This window comes from Bos indicus x Bos taurus, chromosome 2 (genome assembly GCF_003369695.1).
Source record: "Bos indicus x Bos taurus breed Angus x Brahman F1 hybrid chromosome 2, Bos_hybrid_MaternalHap_v2.0, whole genome shotgun sequence".
NCBI lineage: Eukaryota > Metazoa > Chordata > Mammalia > Artiodactyla > Bovidae > Bos > Bos indicus x Bos taurus.
The window spans coordinates 110,333,865-110,356,636 of NC_040077.1; the positions used below are offsets into that span (position 1 = coordinate 110,333,865).

A 22,772-nucleotide genomic window follows, 5' to 3' on the forward strand; every position below is an offset into this window, starting at 1 on the left:
GCTTCAGGAAGAGGAGGCTGTCCGTCCTGAGAGGACTATTTCTTAAGTAGTGATTAGTTCAAACAAACAAGAGTAAACAAATAAGAGAAAAAGTCTACAGACAGCGACAACATACAATAAATAATAAGACGAAAATCAGGAGCTGCACATCCCCCTCCCGTACTTCCCTTAAAAAAAAAAAGCTGCACCGAATTAACAAATCCATTCACCATTTTTAATCCCATATTTCAACACTGAAATTCCAAGGACGAGGTTCAGTCACATGCCTGAGATGAAATATTTTCAGTCTGAAATTTTGCACCATGGGTAACACAGAGGGACAAGCGTATGACTTTAAAATGCAGGAAAGAAACAGTATCTTTCAAAAATATATCCCAGTGCTCAAGACATAATTAACTTTCAAAGTGAATATTTGTGCTTAAATAATTGATTCTTCATGAACACTTTCAGTACAGAGACTGTCGTTTGCATCTAAAATAGGAAAATACCTCTGTGTATCTTTTTATGCATGAAGGTCATATTTTCCAACTCTCCCAGATAAATCACCATTTAGTGGCCATTGTCTTCATGGTGGCCCCTGTAATACTGTAGCAGCAAGTCTAGAATGATCCACTAACAGCACCAGAGGTCACTGTAAGGTAAAATACAGCTCAAATCATAAATGATTACAGAGTGAAACAGTAATCTATGCTTCCCCTCGTCATCACTCACCTTTTGGAGAGCTTGGTGATTAAGGAAGGATTTCAGTCCTGGTGAATTATCATCCTAGCTGAAACTCAGACAACATTCTTGGTGCCTAGCTACAAAGTACATGGCTGGCTTCTGGTAGACATAACATTTGGACCATTGCCTGGACATTTCTCTTCCGTGGATGCCTTGGTAAACAGAGTTTATGTTACTCTCAATGACGTAACAAGGAAAGTCCTTGTTCAAATGTTCCAATCAGTCTCCAAAAGTGACTTGCCAGTTTTGATCTGTGCACACACACACACACACACACAAATTGCCACAGCTATGTTAAAAGAAAGAGAGAAAGAAAGTGTTCTCCCTTATCTTTGAAGAAATCAAAAGCATCTTCTCTTCACTGGCCTTCATTTCCATGGGCTTGTCCATCTGGTTCAGAGTTGCCAAAACAGTGAGAAAAGGGCAGCAAATAAATGTCAGACAGGCAGCCAATCTGCATAAATCTCCAACTCCTTCCAGAGAGACTCCTTCCTGACTTGCTGGGCCTTCCAATTTTGTGACATGAGCCAACGGGCATCGGAACAATATGGAAATCAAAAAGACTTATTTTGCACAAATCCAAGCCTTTGAAGCAGCTTCTCCCATACCACTTTTCCACTAGATGTACACCAGTGTGCCGCTCTGCAATAAAGCGGAATCATCCCAGCAACCAGGTCCCACATGTCCTGGATATAGAATTATTTCAGGGTATTCTGGACTGACCACAGGAAGACCCACTTAATTCTTGTTAAACTGTACCCTAAGAAAGCACATTAAGGCAAATGGACCACCAAACCTTGTTTCACTGAATACAAAAGCGATGGGTAGATTATAAAGAAGTAACTCTTTATACTTGCTCAGAACTTGAAATGTATTCAGGGCCACTAACACATCACAACAATCCTTGGAGACAGCAGAGCATCTTACTGTCCACCTCACTTCAGAGGAATCCAACTCGGAATGGCTACTAAGTTTCCCTTCATCACTCAGCTAGCTAGAGATTGAACTGGGACCTAAAGCAAAATCTTTTAACAACAACAACAAAAAATCCTTCATAAAAACCACAGTTATATCTGGTGCAGAACTAGATCAGCAGTCCAACTGTGTGGGTTTTTGGTTTTTTTTTAACCAAAATCCACAAGTGGAATAAACTTCAAGACACTGCAGATCCAGCTTCATGAGCCACAGGAAAATTGTTTGGATCATGTATTTCAATACTTCCTCAGGATGCTACAGTCATACAAATACAACCATTGAGAGGCTCCATTCAAACATTGTACTGATACTGATGATAAGGGTACTGATGATCATGATGAAGTCTTGCATTCCTCCAGGGCTTTAACTCTTTCATATCCACTATTGGATGGAATTAAATAATTCTTTGACATGAGAAAAAAAATTTTTTTTTCACTGTCAAGTGCCAAGGAATACAGTAATATAAGTCTCTTTACTCAGCCATTAAAAAGAATACATTTGAATCAGTTCTAATGAGGTGGATGAAACTGGAGCCTATTATACAGAGTGAAGTAAGCCAGAAGGAAAAACACCAATACAGTATACTAATGCATATATATGGAATTTAGAAAGATAAAAAAAAAAAGTCTCTAATATGTCAGGTGAAGTGAAGCAATGTGAAGTTTTTAAATCAAAACAGCTTAGTCACTGAAGCTACCCCAGTCATAGGTTTCTTACCACCTCTGTTACTCTCAATAAAACTAAGGGGCACTTAGTACCCAAGTAAAATTTGTATCCCCAAGGGACAAACTGTTCGCGATAGAGTTCTTTTCCAGCCACCTACTCTTTTGCAGCTTCTGAAATTCAGGTTCACGGAAAAGACCCCTATCTGAAGCTTAATTTGCAAGCTGAAAAAATGCAACAGGAAAGGTATTGCAACTTCACGAATAGCTGTTTTATTAAAGGGGCTTTCTAGACTTAAAGCCTTGTCCAGATGCAAGCTATATCTCTCTCCCGAAGATTTCCACTTTCTCTGCGTCACCAAGTCTTAACCAACAGCGCCGCGGTTTTGCATGCAACCTTCTAGGCAGACAATGTTGACCTGAGAGCTGATGATGACTATTAATAGTTTAGGAAATACCGCATAGCAGTCTCCACTGTTTATCCCCATTAGGCATTGAAAGCACACTTGGAAGACTCTCTCACCTTGAAGAAAAAGCAGAGTAGGCTGTCCTGAAATCTGGAGACTTACAAAAGTGGTATTAGCTTGACTTCTTTTAAAATGTCAGTCTACCTCTTCTGTTCTTGCTGCCACTTCTCCCAAGAAGCAGCACGGTGCCCAAGCAAGGAATAAGTGTTATGTCAACTAAAGAGGCTTAAAGGGGAAGAAAATGTGATCTAAACAAACCTCCCTGAGCAGACATCCTGCTGTAGGCTTCAATGGGAAACATTTGTTATGAAGTAATAAGAATTTGCATAATTTTGGGGAAGACTTTGTTTTCAAAGTAATTCTCTTTTTCACCTGCTTAGCCCTTTGCCGTGTATGGCTTTGGTTAAGTTTTGTTGATGGAGGCTCATGTTTAACCAACTGTTTTTAATTTACAAATTAAACTTGTCAGAAGTAGAAATCCTTCCCTTGGAACTCTTCCAATATGTCAAGAATTAATTCTAATGAAAACGGCATTGCCTAAATGCAGGATGGCCAGCCACTTATTTTATTTACACAAAGTCCTTCTCAGTTTCTTTGATAAAAGCAGCTAAATCTTTTTCCTCTTTCATGTTTTGTCAGCACTTGATTCCTTTTGTCCCTTGGCTATTTGCCTAGCTGTGGACAATAAGGCAGGAAGAATAGAAGCAGATTGTTGGAATGGCCCTCAATAAACCTAATTATGACATGTTGACTGCCCTCACCATGACACAGTCAAGGGACCCAGGCTTATTCAATTACCCTTGCCAGGTTTCTCTTTCAGACCTAAAGTTATCCTTTGACTGTTTGTATTTCTGAACAGTATTCATGTTCATTGTGAAAGAAAATCCCCTGGACTTTGAGGGGTTTTTAAGTTGATGCTGTTATTGTAGCTAATTTTTATTAACTGAATGATAACATGATAAAGAAATAGACTTTTGTTATGTAATAAGAACAAATCAGTGTGTGCTTAAAAGTTACACCTCTCTTTCCCTTCTCTTCCAGCCAGCCTGGCAGGACATGTAACCTGAATTAATAAACAAAATAATTTCTCCAACCTGCATGTCCCTTTCAACATGATACTGAGTTGAGCTCCACAGATCGGCACTGTTGCTTCAGAGAGTCTTCTTAACTTAAAAAATAATAATCACATAATTGGGGGTAGCTTGGAGTTCTGTTTTTTGTTTTTTTTTTAAAACCACCAAGAAGGTTCCTTGCCGTATTAACCCCAGAGAACATAAGTTCATTGGTACCTTTATGCCAACAGCAATTTCTTCAGCTGTTTGAGATAGACGGGATGCACAGTATTTAATTAAAACGCTGGCTGCTGGTTGGAGGAGCCCTTTCCTCCTCCGACAGATTGTTCAAAGATCATGCCAGTGGTTCCTGCAAAGCCAGTGTATAAAAGCTGCGTGTCAAGTGAACAAAAGAGTGAGAAAATGAAGGAATGCCAAAAATCAGCTCCTGATCCATCCTAGCTTTTAAGTCAACTAGGTCTGATAGAATCAATAGTCAATTGCATTTAAAGCTATAGGAAGCCTAGCAGGAGAGACTGTTTTGTAAGTCGCAGCATCTCTGGGTAATTTCTTTTTCTTTTTCCTTTCTGTTTTCTGTTGAGAAACTCATTGTTCTCTTTAAGTAATTTGACAGCTCTTGGGACTATAATAGAGTAAAAAAAAATTCAGCCACAATATAACAAAGTTGGTGCTATAATTTCTTGAATTTGTTCCTCAGTTCACTTTCCTCATTAAAAAATTCCCATCATTTGAGTAAAAGCAAATCTAAACTGTTTTCCATCCTGCAAGTGAATGTGGAGTTTGGTGGGGTTTTGTTTTTCACTTTCTAGGGAAATTATCTTTTTAATCTTAATGTGAGAAATCAACTTCAGGAAGGACTCTTCATTCTGTATATAAAGATACAAAATCCTTAGCCTCTGAAGAAGAAGTTTAAATATTCCTTTTACTTCCCTAGAACGTGTTCTCCTCTGTGGGTCCCTTTCCTTGCAAATAGCAACAGTTTCAATTTCTCCAAATCCTAAAGGGATATTTTTCCTCTAGAACATTCAAACGGAATTGTAGAACAGTCTTTATAAGTATTATTAATATAAATACTTAATGTATATATTATTATATGGCATATATATTTACTTTATAGAATGTCATCTTACTGTTTAGTTTTAGCATTTGTTGATTTCATTTTCTTTCATTCGTATACATTTGCATTCACATTGACTTTCAAGAATTGTCCCTCTGAACAATTACAAAAATGATCATAATGGTACTCTATCTATAAACAAATAGAAGCATGGAAAACATTAAAAAGTCTTACCACTAGAAAGTTGAGTGTCCTTCCAAAGTGTTCAAATTACTTTAATCAGCAAATGTAACCTCATGTATAAAGTTTTTAAAAGTCTGCTTTTGCTACTTTAGAGTGGAAATGTTATTAAAATATCCAAGATGTCTCAATATTTTAACCTGAAGCATATGTATTTTTGCATTCCCTAAAATGTTTTAATGTTTTTATATAGTTAAATAGAATAACAAGTCTTCTTAGAATCTCAACTAGCACTTCCCTAAGAAAACATGAAAAAAAAATAAGTACAAGAAATCAAATACTCAGATCGAATACTGCTCACCACCCCAAACCTGGCATTATAAATGCCTGCCGTTTTAAAAGTTATAGTTATCTGGCTATTCAAGCTATGTTAAACAAATGAATGCCATAACTCTCACAAATTCAACTTCTTCAAAGCTGATGGAACTCAATTCACGTGGCAGTGTAAGTCAGAAGTTTGCTTAGGGATACAGAAAAGGGAGTCAATAATTTGAATTGTTTTGATTTGTATGGAGTTACTCAACAAAAATTCTAATGTTGACTAAAAGTAGCTGAGATCAGATTTCCTCTTTAATCTATAGGTCAAGTAGTGACTTTCTCTCCTATCAAATAAAAATTTTAATTTGTGATTCAAAGTTCAAAATTGCAATACATTTGATCTGAGTACAGGATAATCACTAAGAAAAACAGAAACAAACTCTTTCATATGGTAAACAGTAGTACTTATTATTCTGAATGTATAAAGGGGTACAGTTTCTCTTCCTGATATTCTCATTTTATAATGTTCTGCTTCTATTTTTAAAGATTGGTAGATACGTTGTAGCGGTATTGGCTTACAAAATCTATTTGCTTAAGATAAAACTACAACAAAATTAGAGCCAAATATTTCAGAAACATAAGAAAAGTTATAAACGCAAATATTAGATTGGCTATTTTATATACTCTAAAAATTCCTCAAATAAAAAATGACTTTTCACAACACATTTTACATTGTTAATTTTATCATTTGGTCTTTGTAATTAAGGACTGTAGCATCTGAATGAACCATTGTCTATTTTCAGAATATATATTAAAAAGTTGATAAGTAGTATGTGTTGACTTCTGAAATAATTATCCTCCACAAAAATAAAAGTAAAAAAGTGACGGGGAAAAACTTATTGAAATCTTCCCTTGTTAGGCTAGGACAGCTTGCTCTGAATTGTTTTCAATGTAACAAAAAATACTTCTTACATCCTCTCCAAGTTTCTAAAACGCTTCATAGCAAAGTTCTCAAAAACTGATAAAAGTTTTTAGATGTGAATGATCTCCCATTTAATCTTGAGTTTCCTCACCAAATGTTTGGTATGGAAATTTTTAATTGATTCAAATACGATTTTTTAAATTTGTATGTGTATAGGCATGTATTATAACTCAGAAACAAAAAAACAAATCTTGTGAGAACTACGAGTGAGGAAGCTAATTTAAATTTAAGAAATGACAGCAGAATTCGATGAAGTGAACGCACCATTGTCTTGATTCTCTCCTCAAGCCCAGGCAGTTTCTAGCTTTGACCTCGTGGGCTGCCAGAAATCTGTGTCCCTCTCTGGGTGTTGGGGAAAATGTCGAGGCATAGATGATGTGAAAGAAGGAAAGTTACTGTCCTGTTTAAGCAACTCCAACTTAAAGCAAAGTTCTCTAACCAATACCCCCAAGCCTTTCCAGCCTCATCTGGAAGCTGCAGCTATGAGAGGAGGTCCAAGAAAGCAAGTGTTTCCCCACATGGGGAAAAGCCAGTGTGTCCACCTGCTGAACAGTACAGCAAGGCCCCACTGCCACTATCCTTTCCCTGAGACAGAAAACAGGCAGGAGCTACTCACCTTCTAAGACATTGAGGGCCCACAGGCCTCTCCATTCTTGCCCTGATTCCCTGACTGCCTGAGGCCCCACTGTTTCCTCAAACAGCTGCCCGGGCCTTCCCAAAGTCTATCAAGAGCTTCATGTGACCACAGCTGCCACAACCTGCCAGGCTGAGAAAGACCATCACCTTTACCTAGCCTATGCTTCCATCTTCAAGAGCAAGGGAGAATGAGGTCCAGAGAGGGAATACGACCTGTTCACAGTGATAGTTGTAAAGACCTAAAAGAAATATCTAAAAATTGTCAAATACACCTTAACAGCTGAGGGCACCAAGCCCCCACCCCATCAGAATTACAGTCATACCCACTGACCTGTATGCAGTGAGTGAATGGAGGTTCCTCCAGATTGATGGAGCTGGTGGTCTATGATCCCTGTAAGGGTCTCCACGCAAGGATTGAGAATACTGTACAGTAGAAGGGCCATGTGGGTGAATTCTCAGCACCTCTGGATTGCTAGACACAGACTTTGGCTCCATAAATAAACAGGTAGGGCATAAGAAACAAGGAAACATCCTGGAAACTTTTAAAGTCAAAGATACAAGTGGAGGGTAACTGAGTATCAGAATTATTATTATCATCATTGCTTTGCTCTCAAACACAGCTGTGCCAGGCCTTTACTGTATGTACAGGCAGCCTCTACCTTTCCCACACTAAACTGAACAAGGACAAGGATAGATGCAGTTTCATGAGCCCCGAAGCTTTTATAATTCAGAGAGCCCCTGTAAGGAACACACACAGGTGAGGGGCTCTGGAACTGAAGGTTCATCAGCTCTGTGGCAAACCCACCTCTGCCCAGGACTCCTCTCTCATCCTCCACTTGAGAGGGCCTGGGAGAGACGGGGGCTGTTTCTAGGTGCTCGTATGCACTGTTGTTAATACTTGCAAAACATTAATCAAGTCTAAGTGTCAACTTTGGGGGCTCAGCAGTAAGCCAAGATCATCAGAGTCAACAAACTTAGCAGGATGTTTCTGAACCCCATATATCACAGGTGGACCAAATGCCAGGGGTCCCTCTGGGACCCTAGTGGCTTACATCCTCCAAAGCCACATGTTTCTGAGGCTCTCCAGAATGCCAGCACTAAGACTTTAGGAAACTCTTGCGTTCCGGAAGACTCCTGGAAGTGCTTCAGAGCACTTTCCAGAAGCTCTCCTAGCCAGTGGATCCATCATAAATGCCCCTTGGGCCCTACCTGTTTTGAGGAGGAGAACCTCACTTCCTCTGACCACTGACAATTATCCAGGCACCACTAGAAGCACGGATACCCAAATCAGATATCTGCTTCCTGGGAGGGTTGTGAGCACAGAGGCAGGATGGGCCCCAAAGTGCCCTCCCTGGCTCCAAGCCAGAACAGATGCTGTACGTCCTTCCTCTGGCCCTGCTTTTTGCCAGAAAGCCCAAAAGACACAAGCCAAGGCCTTGCCCTGGCATCCTGGATGTATCAGAAATCCACCTGCAGGGGAGAATGCTCTTGAGCCCCACCTGGCCCTGCCTCCCCCTGAGTACTCAGTGGGGTACCATGCCCTGGAAAACCAAACTCACCAGCAAAGAGCTTCCTCAGAGCAGAACTAATCCTTCCCATTCACAGTGAAGCTGGTATCTGCTGGAGTGTGACCTGAGGGGCATCAGAAACCTGCCCCTTGCCTCCACCAAAAAGCTGTCCTACATGGGTACCTGGAATTCTGCCACTGGAGGTTCATTCCTCTATGCCAGGAGACCAGCTCCCAGGGGCCTGTAGGTGTGTGTGGAATCAGGGTACACAAGCGGAGAGTAAACCAGGCACAAAGAAGCGGGATGGCAGGCAGACAGGAAAGGAGAGGGAACAGCAGCTAAGACTGACCTCCCCCTTGTTACCCAAGGTCAGCCCCTAAAGCCCTTTGTGAAGGGCAAGTGACAAAAACATTTTCAAGGAGTTTGGGAACAGAGGATTGAGGGCAGGGAGATTATCAAACGTCCCTGTAAAAAAACCCAAACTTGGGACTTCCCTGGTGGTCCAGTGGCTAAGGCTCTGAATTCCCAATGCAGAGGATCCAGGTTTGTTCCCTGGTCAAGGAACTAGATTCCATATGCCACAACTAAGAAATGGTGCAGCCGAAGAAATGATCTTAAAAAAAAAAAAACCAAACTTGTTCCACTAACATCACTTCTTATTAAACTATGGTCTGAGTGACCATCTTCTAAAGTTTTTCCAAAAGGATTTTCCAAGAACCAGAAATGTCAATGTGAAAGATAGTCAATGTCTTCCCAAATGAATTTAATTTGAGCTTTCTATTTCAAAAATAAATAAATAAAAAGGATTCATTTCAGGGGAAAAATCGTTACTTTTAAACGAGTAACATTAAATTACAGTAATTCAATAAAATGATGAAAGTTCGCCAACCAGCAAAATGAAGACCAAATTCAGCTCTCTATGTCATTTGTATTTTGTAATAAGGAAATTGTTCCTCTCCTTATCTGCCCAAGGTATCTGCTAGGACTCCACTGGGAATAAAAGCTTATGCAGTGGCTGTTGGTTTCAATTTTTCTAAAAAGACAAACCACATGACACAAAGGTGTGCCAGGGAATGAGTACTTGACCTGAACACGATGTGTTTGTTTCCACATCCATTTATTGAACCTCTGATGAAAACAAAATTAGGCAGCCTTCCCAGCCCCCAAAGAGCGTTATGCTCATGACGACCCAAGAAAACCCACTTTCCACAGGCAGGATGAAGGCAGAGATTAAGGCTCAAAAAATTCAGACAAAAGCCCAGGAGCTAAATCCAAAATAAGCCAGGGCTTGAGTTACCATCCAGGCCCTCTACCGGGAACTGATTCCCTGTAGAATGGGAGAAATTCCCCGAACCAGGCATCCCGCCTCACCCCTGCAATCTTAGCCAACCAGGTTCTTCACGAGGTTCTTTACCAGCCAGTTTCTGATCCGATGCTAAGTCCGCAGTCCTTCATTTCCTTTCTTCTTTTACACAAAACTTCAGTGAGATTTCCGGGCTTGGCAGGGCTAGCCAGTCACCACAAGCAGACATTGGCTTCTAGTAAAAGACTACACAATTTGCTTTTCTACAGGCCCCTGATAAATACGTGTTGCGTGCACACGAGCCCCAGATGTGTCCTGTAGGAATAAAAGTTAGGGCAAATCTACTACCTGGAAAGTTTCCATCCTGGTTAGTTTCCCAAATCCTATTCAGCCCTGGAATCTTACAGGTTCCCCAGATGCATCGAGGAGACCCAGATGCACTGCGTAGCCAGAACGGCAGGTTCCCCGGATGCACTGTGAGGAGACCCGGATGCACTGTGTAGCCAGGACTGCAAGTTCCCAGGATGCACTGGGAGAGATCCCCATTTATCTGCTCAACCTCCTGACATGGGCTATCATTACCCTTTAGAAATAGTATGAGAGGCTGTAGTAAGTTCTAAACGTTATCAAAATATATCCAATAATTCCTGGCACTGAGATCCCAGTCACTTGGGATTCTTGCAATGGAAAGTTGAAGCGTTTCTCCAGATGAATTCATGGGTCTCCTTAAAAGTTATAAATCTAAAATTCAGAGGGGGCAGCTCTCGCAATGAAACCCCTGCTCCCTAATATTAAGCCAATTCCCCAGAGAAACCTCAGCCTGCTACCTTCTTCACCACTGTGATCAGAACAACGTGAGGATATGTGGAGAATCTAAAGTATGGTTACTCTGCTGACATGGACCCGAAAACCACTAATTTTATATGGTCTAAATTTCTGTTGAGAGCGTCACAGCAAGCTGACAAACAGGTCAACAATTTTCCTCGTTGGGATTAACCCTCCTAAGATCCTCCTTCCTACATGGAGGGCTGCATACTTTTGCAGGTAGTAATCAGATGTCACAAATTATGGGTCTGATTCAATCCAAATTATGCACAGAGCTGGGAGAGGGGAAAAAAGCTGCTTTTGATTCTTCTCAGCTCTTTGCAGATGCTCTAAATGCCAGGCCTGTTTACATCCCCAACTGACTCCTTTGGAGTTCCATAAGCCAGTTGGAGGGGAAGCAGGAAGAGAACCAAGGCATCCAGATAGCCGTTTCTATCCAAGCACAAATAAAAGCTCTAGCGTTAGGAAAACCCACTTTCCTGCCTCCTGTCTAGTAGAACACTGCTACATGCTGTGGGGCTGGCTGTAGGAACAGTCAAGAAAGAAGACCTGTGTTTGTTTCTGTTATTTTAAAAAACCGAATCAAGATTTTGATTTTCAAAAATAAATTCTGAACATTTAATTTGTTCTCCTGTTTCTGAAAGGCCCAGTCCTAAGAAGGAATGACTTGAAATATCGACCTTAAAATATTTATTGGCATTCACATCTCCAGCTTTCTCAGAGGGCTTTGGAGAGGGTTGTTTTTCTCATGTAGTTGGAGCACAGTTCTTTCTGGCTCATTCTGCAGATTCGAACTTCCAGCTTAGGTAAGCCAGGTACTCAGCAGCATCAACAACTGAATTCCTGAGCATCAAATTTAAGGGAAAATGGGCTGAAATGATTTGAGGGAGGCAAGGTATGTGCAAAAATATAAAAAGTCTTTTGTACCTAGAAGGGAATGGATACATACCCCCTTAAAAGTTCATAAAATTAAAAACTAGCCTTTACCAAACTCAAGAAAACCCTAGAGAATCAGGCCAGCACTTTTTCAAAAACGAGAAATAGAAGACTGCTTTATTATTCATAACCTGCTGTCTTACCAGTTCAAACCTAATTTGGTAACCCTGAGAGTCAACAATTTCTCTTGTAACTAAATAATCAGAATAAGTTGTCTTTGAATTGTTCTGAAAACTACCAATAATTTTTCCAGTAAAGAAAGAAAAATAAGTGCTTAACATATGTGTACTAGTTTCGATGGAGGCAAAGTGAAATAAACAGTAGATAAAAATAGAATAAAAAGAGGCACCAATAAGTCAAGGCAAAAACCTTTCCTTGGATTTAGAGAATGTTCCATTTGGAGAAATACCAAAATACTGGAGGAATTTCCAAGCAGAAATTTCAAAACCTATGTTCCTACCTACATACAGTGGTAGAAGCAAGCGTCTCGTACAAGGGGCCACAGGCAAACCTGCACACGCTCCATGTTGACTAAACATTCCTTCACCATTTGTTCTCAACGCAGAACCCAAATTCCACTAAAGCTATCAAGATCACTAATGTCGTTCCCTTTTTCCCTACCATGGAGGAATTATTTTACAAATAAACTCACACATGTGCCAAATGGTGCTGTGGAATTGGAAACACTCTAAATGCTGGTAAATAAATCATTTGCCAACAGGATGGAATACTATGCAGCTATACAAACAGGCTGAGGAAACCCTCAGCCTCTGATGTGGAGTGATGGCAAAGATATATTCGAAGGTGGGGGAAAAAAAAAAGCAAAGTGCAGAAAAGTTTCTACAGTGGGCTACCATTTGTGCAAACAAAGGAGGAGAGAATATTTTTAAGAGAGAAAGAAATACAATTGCTTGTTTATACAGGCTCTCTAGAAAGACAATCAAGTTACTGAGTGACTTGGGTGAGAGGAAACTTGTCCCTGTACACCCATTTCTATCTTTTGAATTATGTACAGAGTGAAGGGTTTACCCAGTCAAAAATAAATGTGATTTAAAAATCTGGGGACTTCCCTAGTAATCCAGTGGTTAAGATTTCATGCTCCCGATGCAGGGGGCAGAGGTTCGATTCCTGGTCGGGGAACAAAGATTCCACATGCCACGTGATGCAACCAAAAAATAAACAATTAAAAATTAAAATGCCATCTGACAAAGCATATATTTCACTTGAGTGTTCAGATGGACAAGAGGGCAATCCTTGGAATAAAAGATCGCTTCCCTTTTGAGGCTGAGCATTGGCCCCCATAATCCTGGAGTCCTCTTGCCTCTAAAAGCCTTCAGGGGGCCAGCACGGTCCAGAAGGAAGGCCCAGGGCTCGCCAGCGAATTTTTTATCAGTTCACTGGGGGCCGACTGGCCAAGGAGCCGGGCTGCCTGCTGAGACGCCTAAGCCGTGACAGCTGCATAAACTGGCGGTGCCCCAGCCTGACCTATTTCAGAGACAGGTCAGCCCAGTGCATGCGAGGATAAGAAAACAACCTTCCTTCTCTCCAGTGGCTGCATTGGCAAGCTGCTCCAGCGGGGGAACCATAGGGCAGGAGCTCTCCAGCCGTGCCCCTCATCCCAGTCTTACAAACCAGGCTACTTTCTTTTCACCCTCACATAGCACCTCAGTCACACAGAAGTCCCCAGCTTTGGGGACTAGACAGAGTACAACTGAATAGCGAGGTCACTGAAATGTATCGCCACCCCCTAGCTTAACAAATGCTATTTTGGAAAATTTCCTTAATATTTGTGAACTCAAATTTTAAAGGAGAGAGATTAAGAATCATGCAGAAAGCTTTAAGAATGCACACCATCTCACATGCGGAGCCATAAAGACATTTTAGAACAAGGAAGCAGGCTGAAGAAGGGACACGATGAGGAATTATACAAACACAAACAAAGGATTGTGCCAGGATTTCAGGAGTAAGAACGTATAGACGAGATCCATTTTCAAAATGCAATTTATTTGTCAGATTACTGGGGGGAGTGAGGGAAGACTTGTGCAAATACACAAAGAAAACAAAGTTTGATTTGGAAGAGTTTTCACCAACCAAGTTAGTCTAAGAGAGAAATAGAAAAAAGTAATTAAGAAATATCTTTGACATCCCAGCAAATGGTTTTTGAATTTTGTTATTTTTCATATCTATTAAATCAATACAGACTTTTCTATTAAAGAGTTTCTTATAAACTCAATTTTTTCTGACTCAGTGAAAGTGGATTTTGTGGTGTGCGTGAGTGTGTGCATGTATGTGTACTGGTCTTCATTGTTGCTCCTAAGCCTGAATTAAGCTTTTATCTGCCCTTGGGCAGAGCCCATCTGCCAGCAGACTAGTCACTTTCTGCAAGTTCAGAGTTTTTTTTCCCCTACAACATTTTGAGTTTTCCTATGAGCTAGGTATAACTTGCACCTTCTCGTTTCATTCTCATATCACTCTGGGAAATTGGTACAGTATAATATGCCCCCATCTTACCAGCTGTCAAAACTGAAGTTCAAGGGATCACACCCAAAATGTGCTTGGTCTCAATTTTAGAGCAAAATTAGTGATGTAAGACAGACTACTTTTACCTTGGGTGCTATGCTCTTAAAGGCAAGCAAAGACATGATAAAGGACTTTGGGGTATGTTTAAGTCAGACAAGAAACACTCAATTGTATTAGTGAACCTCAGTTAGGAAACCAGCCAAGTGGGGATTCAGAAAGAAGGAACCTGTTGCTTTTTTATATAATAAAATGAATTGGACCAATTAATTTTCTTTAGTTCAGGTTAAGCTCAACCATGGTAATTGGGAGACACACACCCTGTGGCCAAGATTTTCTTAATCATGATAATATATTTGAATACTGGAAGAATTTTTTAATATGTGTTTGAAAATAGACTCTATGGGTCTATAATTGTTTAAAAATAAGATTTTTTTTTCAAAAAAAGATAAACCCTATAAAAGAAACAAAAACTATGCTAATACCCCCAGACAATGCCTAAGTGCCTGTTGACTGGGTAAATTAATGCTTATATTAGGGCTTGCCAAAAAAAAAAAAGATATAAGTATGGTGGCTGTACTTCTCCTTTATCTGTGTACTTGTAAAAATCATAAGCCAGGCTTTCTGTTAAAAATGTAAATTTGTACATGACCATGTAAGCGTTGACTGTGAAAGTATACAAAAACCAATTCCATGTTGTAAGGTAACTTACACAAAGCCATTAACTTTCCTTTCTTAGCTATTCTATCCTAACATACTTATTGTTTCCATCTAATGACATAAGGCCAAGCACACTGAATTCTGCAGTTGTTTCCAGAAATATGCCTACCATCTGATTATAAAATCTTTTTAAATTTCCACTTAAGCCTCCTTAGCTGTACTATTTGAATTCCAATATGATCCTGAAAATTTTTAAGGCTGAAAGTCAGTGGTATTTCCTCTCCCCCAAACCTATGTTAGTCGGCCAAGAAGAGTCTCCCACTCTTGTCACAAAGCATTTTGATCAGCTATTTTAAAACAGATCTAATGGAATCAGATCCAGAATGAGTGGGAAATTGGTTCCCAAAATCAAAAGTTTATATTAATATACTATTGTAGATACAGTAAAGCTGGCCAAATAAAAGTACATAAGAATCAAGAAATCACTAAGTGAGTTGAAGGAGACAAACACGGCTGGTTTGCTATTGCCTGTCATGAGTTCCAATTTGTTTTACGGAGGAAGACTCGTTTCCCAGCCACAGCAGTAAAAACTCAGACTACCTACTTTGACCGAGTTGCTTCATCAGAGAGAAGGGGTTCTTTGTTGTTTGGGGTTTTTTTTTTTTTTAACTTAAAATCCTGCAGCTAAAATTTAAATGTTATGAACTTTGTTATATACAACATCTAAGGTAAAACTCTTCCTCAGGAGTTTTTTTCTAGGACAAATGTACACCAAATCAAATTCTAAATTTTACACCATTATCCTTTATTAAGATGCAATTACTTCTTTAAAGTGAAGTGGCCATTGCCGTGGCAGAAATTATGTCAGTCTCCTTGGTCTTTATCAGGAAGGAAGAAAAACTGACTTTGACAATAAAAATTCATAAAGCCTTTTATTACTCAACTGTCTTCAACAACTATTTTCCATGGTTTTCATAATTCCCTTTGACAATGGTGAAACTTCTAACTCATCTGTCTTAAATAAAGGTTTTATAATCCTAACGGGCATTTTGATAACTGCATGTTCCAGATACAAACTGGAAAGTATATTCTGTTCAGTTGAGGGCATAATTCCATCACAGACAATCTGAGAGGATGCTTTCTTAGAAAAGAGACAACCCCATTCCCGCAAAGTTCAACACTACTGGAGTTCAGCATTTGGCCCAATACCACAACATAAAGCTGAAAGCTGAACTGTGCCACTTTCCACGCAAGACTGGGACGAATGGGGTGAGGAAACCTTTCCCAGCAGAGTAGAGAATGGTCCTCTGTCGCCACTTTGGTGTGCATCTTCCAAGAGAATAGCAACTTCTGAAATTCCCTTTCACTTTCTTCAATCACAATTCTCCAGCTAAGGCAGCCAGCACTTTTCTATTTCAACAATAACATAAAATATTTTTTCTAACCTTATTGAGATATAATTAACATAAGCCCACTGTCAAAGTCAGTAATTCTGCCTTGGTACTGAGGTCAGGCTCCACTCAGAGTATGACTCTGTGTCCCCCTGGCAGTATATGAACACATAGCCTGATATCCAAGACAGGACAGTCACTTTCACTCCACATGTATGTGAAACATGAAATACACATATACGTGAAAAATGTAGCAAAGAATTCTCTAGCATTGCATCTGGATCCAGGACAAGGCAGTCATAATCAATCTGCACTGACTCACATTTCCAGCTTAATCTATTTCAGGCAGTTGTCCCAATGCCCAATGATTGGGACTATTTCAAAGGACATTTGAGCACAGATAGATTATTAATTAATTGGGAATTATAACAAAAAATGTTAGAAAATACTCACTAATGATTCTGACTGTCAAGATTCATCTTGCTCAAGAGTGAATGACATAGTAAAATAAAATCAAATGAAATAAAAATAAGTCTCTAAGCACAATTATTTAGCAGAGAAATGAACAGAGAAAGGGCTTCAGAAAATCTCCCCCACAGGCAGATTCATGATGCTCAGTTGAATATTCAAAGCTGAATCTGGCATAAATTTCACAACCTCAGTTAGAGTGATTTGTTGGAATTTGCAAATTAAGCACAGAGATGGTATTTCCAAAAGAGCCTTTGCAGGAATTTTAGCTCTCATAATAAAAGAAAAATCTTTCCAAATATATTGAATTCTTAAACCAAAAAAAAAAAAGTCTAGCAGTTCATCGAAAAATCAACAGTCCAAAAAAGTCATAAAATTATTCAGGGAAATATTTTTCCTAGCATTCAACAGCAGTGCTGAGTATGAATTGGGAAGCTGTACTGTTACTTCAAATTCTGATGACTCTAGAAAGTGTAATCCACAGGACAAATAAACCTTTCTGTGTGTGTGTGCAACGGGGTATAGTTTACTGCCAGCATAATTCATAGTGACCGACTTATAAATAAACTCTAACGATGCACAAACTACACACACAAACAAACACATATCTGCTCCTACATTGTAGGAGGTTTAAAAATATACATGGGACTCATCTAACCATCCATAAACAGAAAAATTGTGGAAACATATGTAGGGAAATGCAGTTAATCTAACTCTCAGTTTCCTGTGTATTTAATTATTCCCCACCTAGTTTTACATAAAACTCTGACATCTTGCCTTTGCATCATTCCAGCTTGGAAAGCAACTTCAGTAAAACTTCCATATTTAGAAATTTAGTGGACACTGGGATCTTAGCTTCCATGCCTCCCACCACCTCCAGGCCAAGGAAAATCTATTTGATGATAAATTCACCATCTTAGCTTAAGTTTTAAACAAGAAATCACCATAGGATAATTACAAACACCCCATGAATCTCTTCTCTACAAACCTAGGACATGTAACTGGTTTCGGTTCCTATTTCTTAAAGAGAATTCGGTCAATCCTCCTTAGAGGTTTCAGAGGAAAAGGGGGATTTTCCAAGACAGATAAGTTGAAATGATCCCGCTTTGATCTCAGTGGTTAAGAATCCTTCACAATGGAAGATGGCCACTGAGAGGCCGCGATCCTGGCCTTTTAATGCGTAACAATGGTATCAACAAACAGCTACTTAATCAATATTTGGCCAGAGCTGCTGAAAACTTCCTTTTCAGATTTTAATTCCTTGTTGTAAAACAACCCCAGAGCAGCCAGTGAGATAAGGCATTAAACTGACTGCTTAATTGCCTTTTACTGTCTTGTTAGTTATATATGTACATTCTTAATGGTTCTTTAATCTTTATTTACCCGCATAAATAAATTACCTGGGGTGGGACCCCACCAAACAGAACCTCCTTTGCCCCCAAGCCTGGCGAAAGTCTCACCGTGTGTTTGTTGCTGTTGTTGAGGCTTTTAACATTTATTGACTATCTATGTACGTTAACATTTAACCTCGTGGTTACGAAGGATTTTTGTTGTTGTTCTCAAAATACAAAATACTCGTTAAAGTTGAACCTGAGTTCGGCGGCAACACTGCTATTCACCTGATGAATTTCCGCATATTCCACCCCTTGAACCCAGGCGCACTTGCTGGTTCCACCTCGCCGCGCGGATGGGTTTTATTGCACAGCCCTGGGGACTCCTAAATGACCCTTCAGTAATTATTACGCACTTGAAGCCCCAACGTCCCCGTTCCGGTGCTATCACCCAGCAAATCAAACTTCAAAATAAACATACAATTTCAAGCATTAATTAGAAAATCTGCATGTTTTCAATAAGGCTATAAAGTAAGCCGACAGCAGTCAACCAGACAAAACCAACCAGCGAAAAAGAAAGCTACAATCTGATCTTGGTTGCTTCCTTTCAAATCGGTCCAACGGGAAAATCGTTACCGTTACCTCTTCGAAAAGAACACAGCGTGCTGTTTCAATTTAACTCAAGTTCTGGTATTTCCCATAGATTTTTAAATGGGTGATATTTCTTTGTTGAGTATTTTAAGCGCTGCAGAAAACATGAAATTTACCCCCCAAAGACAAGAGACTACATTGGGGTCAAATTCGTGATTCTGACAAATGGAGACCGGGCTGTCCACTTTAATAAAGGTTCCGATGCCACAAACCTAAGATCTTATAGCTCATGATTTTAATCTGTGGGAAAGATTTTCCCCCTCCCCCCGCCCCGCCCCCGCCTGACCCCCGCCCTTTGCCTCGCGCCAAAAAGTCCTTCCCTGCTAACTGGTGGGGTGGTATAGAGGGGGAGAGACACGAAACTGCCTTCAGTTCCCCTCGATTTCAGTAGTGCTCCCGTTAATGATAAAATGTTCGTGATCCCACAGGAAACGAAATCGTTCCAGAACCTTTAAAATGTCAGTACGTGTTTAATTGTTTTATCGTATGCCCGGCTGAAAAGATGACGTCGTCTTCGTTACTTTTAGAAAAGCTCACAAGTTTGCAAACTTGAGCAAAGCTTTTGTCACTTTTACTTTCTCAAATTCAAAAAAACAAAAAACAAAAAAAAAACCAAAAAAACAGTGCTTTTCATAAATGTCAAATTGAAAGGGATCGATATAAAAGAAGGGTAAGCTCCAACCGACTATGCTTGGGTCTCTTGGCTCAAACTTTGAAATTGTTGCAAACCTCCCACGCTAGCTGGTGATTCTTAAAAAGGGTTAGGGTCCTATGAAAGTGTATCTCCAGCCCCAATCAAAACATCAATTTGGCAATCTGGCCTCTTTCCCCCTGCACCCCCGAGCTGCCACTTCAAAGCTGCTGCAACAAGTCAGTAATTGTAACTTTGCATCTAAATATTTAAGCGAGAGTCTTGCAGTCGCGTGTCCATTTACAGTCCTCATCTGTCCTCTAATTCCATTACGGCACAAAGCAAAAATGTTTCCCAAAACTCACAAACAGGAAAAGCGTCACCCTGCCGCTGGTGGAGGAGGAGGAGAAGGCTGGGGGGAGGAGCTGATGAAGGAGCAGTTTCTATTGATTAGTCACCGCTTTTGTGTTAAGGGCTTTCTTTAAAATAAGAGGGGAAAAAAAAAAAAAATAGGGGGAGGTTGCAGAAATTTCACTAATGTGAGCCTCAGGCAAGGAAGGGGGAAAAAAGAGGAGAAGAAGGAGGGGGAGGCGGGCTGTGTCTAGATGAAAGTGAGAAGGACATAAAGGAGGCAATTGAGTCGGCTGCAGCCCGGCGAGCTAAGCTTCGAGCCGGCCAGAGCGCAGGGGAGGGGGCGGCGCGGCGCGGCGCTTTGGCTCAGGGCGCAAGAGTGGGGGCCGTGCCCATTGTGGCGGCGCCCGCGGGCCCGCTCCGCCGCGCCGGGGGAGGAACAGAGGCGCCCATTGAGTGGCCGCGGCGCGGGCCGTGCCCAGAGCCCCCCGTTGCCGCGACCGGGGCTGGGTTTCTCCGGCTGCGCCCGGTCGGCTCTCGGTGCCGAGTGGGGAGGGGAAGGAAGGGGAGTGAAGAAGGTCCTGGGAAGGGTGGGGGATTCCTGGCCGCCCAACCCTCTCCTTCCACACTGGCAAAACAGCTGGAGGTGTAGATCCAAGGAGGGGCGCGCAGTCTGTTGCGTGCCAGGGCGCACGGGCCTGCGCGCACCGGGTCGGTCAGCCACGGTCGTCTTGGATGGGGCGAGGCACAAGGCAAAGTTGGGAAAGTGAATGGGGCCATCTAGAACGCGACCCTGGGGAGAAAAACGAGAGCTGTTCTGACCTCTTTCAGGGTGCCTCTCACCCTATGTCCTAGTCTCTGACAAGTAGAAAGATGCACCCGAGAAGAGCCAGTCAGCAACAGCCGGCAGGCCGAAAAGGAATCTGGAACCTTCAGAAAGCGCGCTCCGCCCTGCTCAGGACGCCCAAACGGCCTTCCTTAGGCCTGCCTGGGAGCTCAGACCCCTTTATCAACATTCATTCTATTTTCCAAGCCGGGAAGCCTGGGACTTTTGCTGCCCAAACGACCGGGAATCTTTTTTTTTTTTTTTTTTTTGAGATTTCTAAACTTCCCTTCCAACTCCACTCCACTCTGTCCTTTCTCTGGGCCCTCTTGCCCTCCAGGGCTCATCTGGAAAAGGAGCTAGAGGCGCTGAAGAGACTGACGCTGCCTCTTGCTTGACAACCCCAAATTAAATTAGACTTCAGCCTCCGAGTTGTGTGTATGTGTGTGTTTTCAACGGTTCAGCCCCGCTGGGGAGAATACTCTGCTTTTAAAAATGGTAGCAATTGCCCTTGAATGGCAGCAGCCCCAGCTAGACAGCCCGAAAGACTAGAAACATTTTGTAGGTGAAATGGCCACTTTTTCCACGGCTGGAGAGTCCATAAAACTTCCTGGCGCAGCAGCTCTTGGGGCTCATTGAATAATTCATCCCTCATTGCAAGCCCATAATGTCTATTCTCAGCCCTTTGTGGGGCTGTTTTCTCTTCTTTTCTCCTTGAATTATAAAAAGGTTGCCTTCCTTTGTTCACATCAAGCTGCTGCGAGCGGGAGCTTTGTCTGGGCCGAGCTAAAGTGTGAGTTTCAATGGACTCTCCAGGCTTTGTCTCCCAAGTTCATCTCCAAGTGTAGATTGTGTAGAGAAGGCCTTCTTTGTAAAAGCTGGAAAAGTTGTACAAATGTTTGACCAGCTCATTTGGGGCGTTTTGTCTCCTGGGCCCTCGGTTGCTGGTGCGGCGAGGGAGCGATGGAGCTGCGGCGCAGGCGCCTCCAGCAACAAGTAGCAAAGCCTGGCCACCTCCACCCTCCTTCCCAAGCCTCCCTCTGGGTTCAGTGCCTACAGGGGCCCATTGGGTTTGGGGTTGGCTGGCTTCTCACCTTCTTCCCTCCCCAGCACCTCCAATACAGCATCTAGACCAGGACTAAAAGCCAGGCATCCTCTCAGAGACCAGGGCAGAAAGGCACCCCTTCAAAAAGAAGGGCTTACACTGAGTCTGTGTGAGACCCCTGCTTCAAAGGAGGGAAGCCACAGGGTATGTGTCTTCTTCACTCAACCTGCCTTGGGTTTTTATGTCTTGATTGCCTGTGTGTGCCAGAGCACCTAGGCATCGGTTTAGCCCTACAAACTGTGGTTTGGATTTGTAACATCTAAGTATGTGTCTCTTCGAGGTTGTGTACAGATTTCGTATTGATTTGTAAAGCTGTCGGCTCCGGAGGGCCAGTGGTCTGCGCTGGAGTTGAGCAATGAAAGTAAAAAAAGCGACCAGTTTCCCGAACCACAGTCCTACCCGGGACACCACTGGCGGAGGGCTCAGATCCAGTAAGTCGAAGTGGTTGACCGCTCCAAGCCCACCTGGAGAGCCGCCTGCCCTTCTAGGTCAACTCAAAAGTCCACTCAGCCTCAGAAGTCTCAGCCCCCAGCAAGGGAAGGCCATGCATGGGTGGGGACACCGGGCAACTCCTGACCCTTTGGGCCTTGGAAGAGGTGCAACCATCCCCCAGGCCAAAAGTGCTGAGAGGCAGAACTTCGGAGACTCTCCTTGTGCCAGGATCCCTTCCCAGTTCAACTCCCACGGGGTTGACTTTTTCCGTGGGGCTCTGAAGAAAACCCCAAGGCTACATGTAAGGCTCCACAGGGGAGGTTTTTCTCTTGAGGCTGACAGATTTGCCAAGGAGAAGACACCCCTGGGAAGAGAAAGTGCGCCCACATTGCGAACCCGAGAACCCAGAGCCCCTCGCTTGTAACCAAGATCTTAGGATTGTTTTTCTTCCCAGACACACACAGTTCAAACCCTACCGCACTTGAAAACCAATTTAAAACAAAGGAAAAACCACCGACGTACACATATACATTTATAAGGCAATCAGTGTGACGCAACTTTGAGAACCTACTGCCTTCAAGAGTTTTGAGTCTCTCTTCCTCTCCCCCGCCTACCCACCCCCTCAACCAAGGAAGCTCTTTGGAGACTCTGGGCCTTTCCTAAGGGCACAAAATGTTCCTTTAACCTCGGGAGGCTCAAAGACTGCCCCCCAGGCCCCAAACTGCTCAGATTCAGTCTTGCAAGCCTGCGGGCAAGAGGGTAGCCCC

At 41.9% G+C, this 22,772-nt stretch overlaps 1 protein-coding gene across 1 annotated transcript in view; it reads right to left on the bottom strand.

The window, feature by feature from the left end:
- The window catches only part of PAX3 (paired box 3), a 100,606-nt gene that overhangs the window by 72,678 nt on the left and 5,156 nt on the right, over positions 1-22,772 (bottom strand). The gene's annotated exons all lie outside the window — the stretch shown is intronic.